Source organism: Bufo bufo, chromosome 3, assembly GCF_905171765.1.
Source record: "Bufo bufo chromosome 3, aBufBuf1.1, whole genome shotgun sequence".
Taxonomy (NCBI): Eukaryota; Metazoa; Chordata; class Amphibia; order Anura; family Bufonidae; genus Bufo; species Bufo bufo.
In genome coordinates this window covers 250,523,699-250,532,303 of record NC_053391.1, presented here as the reverse complement: position 1 = coordinate 250,532,303, position 8,605 = coordinate 250,523,699, and positions in this window count along the sequence as shown.

The window sequence follows — 8,605 nt, the reverse complement described above, 5'->3', positions numbered from 1 at the left end:
GGCGTGGCAGTTCTTCAGACAATGTGCTGACGACAAGACACGAGTGGTTTGCACGCTGTGCAATCAGAGCCTGAAGCGAGGCATAAGCGTTCTCAACCTGAGCACAACCTGCATGACCAGGCATTTAAGTGCAAAGCACAAGCTGCAGTGGAGTAGACACCTCAAAAACCAAGAAAAGTCTCTGGCTCCTCCTGCTTCCTCTTGTGCTGCAGTCTTGGCCTCTTCATCCACCTCTGGAGTGACAGTGCCACCTGCCACCCCTCAAACAGAGGATCTGCCAGCAACACTAACATCTGGGTCACCAAGTATCTCCACAATGTCCCATGGAATCGTTCAGCTCTCCATCTCCCAAACGCTGGAGAGGAAGTACCCCCCTACCCACCCACGATCCCTAGCCCTGAATGCCAGCATTTCTAAATTACTGGCCTTTGAAATGCTGTCATTCCGTCTGGTGGAGACAGATAGTTTTAAAGGGCTTATGGCGGTGACTGTCCCACAGTACGTCGTGCCCAGCCACCACTACTTTTCCAGGAGAGCCATCCCTTCCCTGCACAACCAAGTAGGGGACAAAATCAGGTGTGCACTGCGCAACGCCATCTGTGGCAAGGTGCGCCTAATTACGGATACGTGGACCAGTAAGCACGGTCAGGGCCATTATATCTCCATAACAGCACACTGGGTAAATGCAGTGGCGGCTGGACCTGAGGCAGATAGCAGTTTGGCGCATGTCCTTCCACCACCGAGGATTGCAGGGCGCTTCAGTTTTACTCCTGTTGCTTCCTCCTTCTACTCTGCTTCCTCATCCTCTACCAGCTCCTCATCCAGTCAGCGTAACACCTTCACCACCAACTTCAGCACCGCCAGGGGTAAACGACAGCAGGCAGTTTTAAAACGTATCTGTTTGGAGGACAAACCCCACACCGCGCAGGAGCTGTGGACGGGCCTTGAACAACAGACCGATGAGTGGTTTGTGCCAGTCAGCCTCAAGCCCGGCCTGGTTGTGTGCGATAATGGGCAAAATCTCGTAGCAGCTCTTGGACTAGCCGGTTTGATGCACATCCCTTGCCTGGCGCATGTGCTGAATTTGGTTGTGCAGAGATTCCTTAAAAATTGCCCCAATATGTCAGAGCTGCTGCATAAAGTGCGGGCTGTCTGTGCGCACTTTCGGCGTTCTCACCCTGCTGCTCGCCTGTCAGCGCTGCAGCGTAACTTCGGCCTTCCCGCTCACCGCCTCATATGCGACGTGCGAGCAGCAGCAGGCGATAGTGGAGTTCCAGCTGCAGCACGCACGGGTGAGTCGCTCGGCGGAACAGCACCACTTCACCACCAATGACTGGGCCTCCATGCGAGACCTGTGTTCCTTGTTGCGCTGTTTCGAGTACTTCACCAACATGGCCAGTGCCAATAACGCCGTTCTCAGCGTTACTATCCCACTTCTATGCCTCCTTGAAAAAACGCTCCTGGCGATGATGGAAGAGGATGTGGCACAGGTGGAGGAGGAGGAAGAGGGATCATTTCGTAGGGTTTCCGGCCAGTCATTCACAAGTGGCTCCGATGGTGGGTTCCTGCACCCACAAACGCCAGGTACACAATTGTCCAGCCAGGGCACAGTTCTGGGGGATGACGAGGTGGAGGAGGAGGAACCATGTTAACTACAGGGTGGCACCCAGACCAGCTCATGGGCATCACTGGTGCGTGGCTGGGGGGATACAGAGGACACAGACGATACACCTCCCACAGAGGACAGCTTTTTGTTGCCTCTGGGCAGCCTGGCACACATGAGCGATTACATGCTGCAGTGTCTCCGCAACGACCGCCGAGTTGCCCACATTCTAACTTGTGCTGATTACTGGGTGGCCACGCTGCTGGATCCCCGTTACAAGGACAACATACCGTCCTTAATTCCCTCACTGGAGCGTGATCGTAAGATGTGCGAGTACAAGCGCACGCTGGTAGACGCGCTGCTGGTGGCATTCCCACCTGACAGCGGGGGCACAGTTGAAGCACAAGGCGAAGGCAGAGGAAGAGGTCGCCAACGCAGCTGGGAAACCGCCAGCACCTCAGAAGGCCTGGTTAGCATGGCCAAAATGTGGAAAAGCTTTGTCAGCACGCCACAACAACCAGCACCACCAGCTGATATGGAACGTCTTAGCAGGAGGCAGCATTTCACCAACATGGAGCAGTATGTGTGCACACGCCTACACGTACTGAATGACAGGTCTGCCCCCTTCAACTTCTGGGTCTCCAAATTGGGCACATGGCCTGAGCTTGCCCTTTACGCCTTGGAGTTGCTGGCCTGCCCTGCAGCCAGTGTATTATCTGAACGTGTGTTTAGCACAGCAGGGGGCGTCATCACAGAAAAGCGCAGCCGCCTTGTGGACAAGCTCACGTTTATTAAAATGAACCAGGCATGGATCCCTCAGGACTTGTCCGTACCTTGTGCAGAATAGACATGTATACCGGCACTAACCAGCCATTGTTATACTGCAGCGCAATTGGTCATTCTTGTATTTTGGATATTTCACACTCTTTTAGAGTGTACCCTAATTTTAAAAAATTAAATTAAAACCAAAAACCTGTGTTGGCTAGCTCGTCCTCCTCCACCGCCGCTTCCACCTACAACGCTACATGCACCGCCTCCTCAAACTCCTACTCCATATGGAACTCCACCTCATAAATCAATTTTTTTTTTTAATTTGTACGTATTTTATTTTATATCATTTCACTACTTTGTCATTTACATTTTCAGTTGAAATTCAACAATTTTTGGGTGTTAAGTACCACTGCTATACCTAGTAGACCGTAAAAAAATAAAATAATAATTGTCAGTTACATTTTCTGGTAAAATGAACCAATTTTTTGGGTGTATAGTACCACTGCTAAACCTAGTAGACAGGTAAAAAAAATTCAATAATTTGTCTGTTACATTTTCGGGTGAAATTCACCAATTTTTGGGTGTGATGTACTACTCCTATACCTAGTAGGCCAGTTCAAAAAAATAATAATAATTTGTCAGTTACATTTTCAGTTGAAATTCAACAATTTTTGGGTGTGAAGTACCACTGCTATACCTAGTTGACCGGTAAAAAAAAGAAAAATAATTTGCCTGTTACATTTTCGGGTGAAATTCACTAATTTTTGGGTGTGATGTACCACTGCTATACTTAGTAGACAGGTAAAAAAAAATTCAATAATTTGTCTGTTACATTTCCGGTGAAATTCACCAATTTTTGGGTGTGATGTACCACTGCTATACCTAGTAGGCAGCTCCTCCTCTACCTAGTTGACAGCTTAATAAATTTCAATCATTTTTATTTTACATTTTCGGGTGACAATATACAATTTTTTTCTGTCATAGACCCCTTCTCTACCAAGTAGACAGGTTAATAAATTTCTGTAATTTTTCTGTTACATTCTTGGGTTGACATTATACAATTTTAGACGTGAATAAACCCCTGCTCTGCATTTCTGAAATGCTTCTTTCATTGATGCGCGCCACCTTCTTTGATTCAATGCTTAAACTTAATAGCGAACTAATAGCTATATCCACTATTCAAGTTTCCATCACAAAAAGTGGCTGCAAAATATACCTTACAGCCAATGCAAAAGGATTAGACGCAACTGTACAAAAAATGAGGATTTCAAAACCCAGACCAAAATTCTTGAAAATAGGTTCCGTGATAAAGGCTACCCCAAAAAACTGGTGAAAGACGCCATAAAAAAGAGCAGCCTACAGTCACAAGAGGAATGCCTATCAATCACTACTAAACAGCAGGACCCTATAGAAATAGTCTGGTTCATCACACAATATAATACATCCAATAGACAGATACAAAAAATCTTGAGAAATCACTGGCATATCCTTCTACAAGATCCATATATAGCAAAATACTTACCTACCATACCGAAAATTACCTATAGACGAGCACCGACCATAAAGAATATATTAGCCCCAAGCAAACCCAAACAACATACCCAAATGATAGGGGAAGGCGAACAGAGCCGGGGAAAAGGGAAAGGAAAAGAAAAAGGGAGCTATAGGTGCGGAGCTAAGAATTGTCTGTGCTGTAAAATTATCACACACAAACAAACTTCTTTTACCTCCAACTGCAATGGCACATCATTTCCAATAAAACATCACCTCACTTGCCATTCCACCTACGTCATTTAGGCTAATTTCACACTAGCGTTCGGAGCGGATCCGTCTGATGTTTCATCAGACGGATCCGCTCCGATAATGCAGACATTTGCATCCGTTCAGAACGGATCCGTCTGCATTATAACTTAGAAAATTTTCTAAGTCAGAAAGTAGCCTGAGCGGATCCGTTCAGACTTTACATTGAAAGTCAATGGGGAACGGATCCGCTTGAAGATTGAGCCATATAGTGTCATCTTCAAGCGGATCCGTCCCCATTGACTTCTATTATAAGTCTGGACGGATCCGCTCGCCTCCGCACGGCCAGGCGGACACTCGAACGCTGCAAGCAGCGTTCAGGTGTCCGCTCACTGAGCGGAGCGGAGGCTGAGCGCTGGCAGGCGGATGCATTCTCAGTGGATCCGCCTCCACTGAGAATGCATTAGGGCCAGACGGATGCGTTCGGGGCCGCTAGTGAGCCCCTTCAAACGGAGCTCACGAGCGGACACCCGAACGCTCGTGTGAAAGTAGCCTTACCTCATTGAATGTGGATGCGGCCTGCAATATGTTGGCCGCACTACCCAAGCCCTCCACTGCCGGGTGAACCAACATAGGTACAATATCCGCAAACAGTATCTGAAACATGGGGTGTCCAGACATTGTGCATCCACACCGGAAAAAGAAAAACATGAGATTAAAATTACCAGAATCGATTTCATACCAGAGAATCCCTTTAACCGCTTTGAAAGACTACAGAAAAGGGAAGTATATTGGATGTACCAATTAGACACACTGAGCCCACGAGGCCTGAACGAAATCAGCGAGACCATCCTATGATAACAATACATATATAGGTTAAGGATTGGATAACACACATCAATGTGACTTAGGTTCACAGAACAGGCACTGGTATACGACCGTGTGTGTGTATATATACATACGTATATGTATAGAGATATATATCTGTACAACATCTCAGAAAATTAGGGCCAATAGTATAGTGATTGGAAGTATTTTTTATATATACCATAACACCTATACAATACTTATATGCATACTTATTATTATTATTATTATCATTATTATTTTTCCCCTACTAGTTATTATCCTATTGACTTACATATTGGATTATAATATATATATATATATATATATATATATATATATATATATATATATATCTGTTCCATTTGAATGTATCCTGATATATGCGTACCAAAAATTACGCCATACAACCCTGCCCTATTGGAGTATATCCATCACATCCACACCAAAAATAAGGGATCAGTTAGAGACCTAGTGGTCCATCTATCCATCTCACTACAATTACAGTAACATAATGATAGCTATGAGACTACAGCGATAGCCATGAGTGTAATACCAATAGATGTTTCCATTTTCGTTTTATACATGTTTTATAATTTATAATACATCTTGTATTGTATAACAGTTCTTTTACTCTTTTAATCTATTTTATTTATTTCCTTAATAAGACCACAGCTGGTCATAAGAATTTTAAACAGTACTATTTATACCCCTTAACACCCTATATAAGTAGCCGGTATATGACGATAACTGCATCTCATAGCCTGGCTCCATCTAAAAATGAAGATACCCCATTTGCCATATATATTAAAATCATGCCACCTCCTCTGGGAATAAGGATCCAGAACCCCTTAGAAGCTACTGCACAAACTAACATTGAGAATAAAGCAAATATAAACACCAGCGCCATACCATATCGATCTGTGGACTGTGAGGATCCTGGTCTGAGAGATCGGGCAGCGCTGAGTATCGCAGTATGCAGGAGGAGCCGGGAGATCCTGCAAGAACAACTGACCGGCGAACCGCTGCATAGTAAAAGCGGGGAGCTAGGTATGCCCTCAGCTCTATGTGGAGGACCAATGTTCACTGCGGTGCTGACCTAGTGGGAATAGCAGCGCCGCTGTAATACCAAACGCATCACTATAAGCATCATGAAATGTTTGATCTAAACCAGGGGTCTCCAAACTTTTCAACAGGAGGGCCACATTGAAGATTTTACAAGTATTCGGGGGCCGGAAAAAAAAATCAGTTATGTATTAAATTAAATGTATATATTTTACATGGATCGTTTTTGTAATCAGCATGATATGACTGAGAACAAAAGAGAAAAAACTTTAGCAAAACAACGCAAAGACACCCGTGTCCCTATCAGCGGTGTCCCCATCAGCACAAAAATGTCCCCATCAGCACAGCAATGTCCCCATCAGCACAGCAATGTCCCCATCAGCACAGCAATGTCCCCATCAGCACAGCAATGTCCCCATCAGCACAGCAATGTCCCCATCAGCACAGCAATGTCCCCATCAGCACAGCAATGTCAGCATCAGCACAACAATGTCCCCATCAGCACAGCAATGTCCCCATCAGCACAGCAATGTCCCCATCAGCACAGCAATGTCCGCATCAGCACAGCAATGTCAGCATCAGCACAACAATGTCCCCATCAGCACAGCAATGTCCCCGTCAGCACAGCAATGTCCCCGTCAGCACAACAATGTCCCCATCAGCACAGCAATGTCCCCATCAGCACAGCAATGTCCCCATCAGCACAGCAATGTCCCCATCAGCACAGCAATGTCCCCATCAGCACAGCAATGTCCCCATCAGCACAGCAATGTCAGCATCAGCACAGCAATGTCAGCATCAGCACAACAATGTCCCCATCAGCACAGCAATGTCCCCATCAGCACAGCAATGTCAGCATCAGCACAGCAATGTCAGCATCAGCACAGCAATGTCCCCATCAGCACAACAATGTCCCCATCAGCACAGCAATGTCCCCATCAGCACAACAATGTCCCCATCAGCACAGCAATGTCCCCATCAGCACAACAATGTCCCCATCAGCACAGCAATGTCAGCATCAGCACAGCAATGTCAGCATCAGCACAGCAATGTCAGCATCAGCACAGCAATGTCCCCATCAGCCGTGTCACCCTTAAGCACAGCAATGTCCCCATCAACGATGTCCCCATCAGAACAGCAATGTCCCCATCAGCGGAGTCCCCATTAGCAGCTGATAGGGGCCACCACTGATGGGGACACTGCTGTTGGGGACGCGGCTGATGGGGACACCATTGATGGGGACACCCGTGTCCCCATCAGAACAGCAATGGCCAAATCAGAACAGCAATGTCCCCATCAGAAAAGCAATATTCCCATAAAAAAAAAAATATTCCCATCAAAAAAACAATATTCCCATCAGAAAAACAATATTCCCATCATGGGGACACCCACTGATGGGGACGCTGCTGTTGGGGACATTGCTGTGCTGATGGGGACACCACTGATGGGGACGCTGCTGTTGGGGACATTGCTGTGCTGATGGGGACACCACTGATGGGGACACCATTGATGGGGACACCCGTGTCCCTATCAGCGTTGTCCCCATCAGCACAGCAATGTCCCCATCAGCGGTGTCCCCATCAGCACAGCAATGTCCCCATCAGCGGTGTCCCCATCAGCACAGCAATGTCCCCATCAGAACAGCAATGTCAGCATCAGCACAGCAATGTCCCCATTAATGATGTCCCCATCAGAACAGCAATGTCCCCATCAGCGGAGTCCCCATTAGCAGCTGATGGGGACACCACTGATGGGGACACTGCCTTTGGGGACGCGGTTGATGGGGACACCCGTGTCCCTATCAGTGGTGTCCCCATCAGAACAGCAATGTCCCCATCAGAATGGGGACGCTGATGGGGACATTGCTGTACTGATGGGGACACCATTGATGGGGACACCTTTGTCCCCATCAGCAGTGTGCCAATCAGCGGTGTCCTCAGCAATGTCCCCATCAGCACAGCAATGTTCACATCAGCAGTTTCCACATTAGCAGCGTCCCCATCATTGCTGATGGGGACGCCGCTGTGCTGATGTGGAAACCGATGATGGGTCACCGCTGATGGGGATACCCATGTCCCCATCAGCGGTGTCCCCAGCAATGTCCCATCAGAACAGCAATGTCCCCATCAGCAGTGTCCACCGCAACATCCCCATCAGCACAGCAATGTCCCTGTCAGCGGTGTCCCCAGCAGCATGTGTCCCCATCACCGCTGATGGGGACACCTCTGATGGGGACATTGCTGTGCTGATGGGGACATCGATTATGGGGTTACCGCTGATGGGGACATTGCTATCCTGATGGGGACACCATTGATGTGGACACCCATGTCCCCATCAGCAGTGTGCCAAACAGCGGTGTCCCCAGCAATGTCCCCATCAGAACAGAATTGTCCCCATCAGCAGTGTGCCCATCATCGCTGATGGGGACACCTCTGATGGGGACATTGCTGTGCTGATGGGGACACCATTGATGGGGACACCCGTGTCCTCATCAACGGTGTCCCCATCAGAACAGCAATGTCCCCATCAGCACAGCAAAGTCCCCATCAGCAGTGTCCCCAGCAGCACAGCAATATCCCC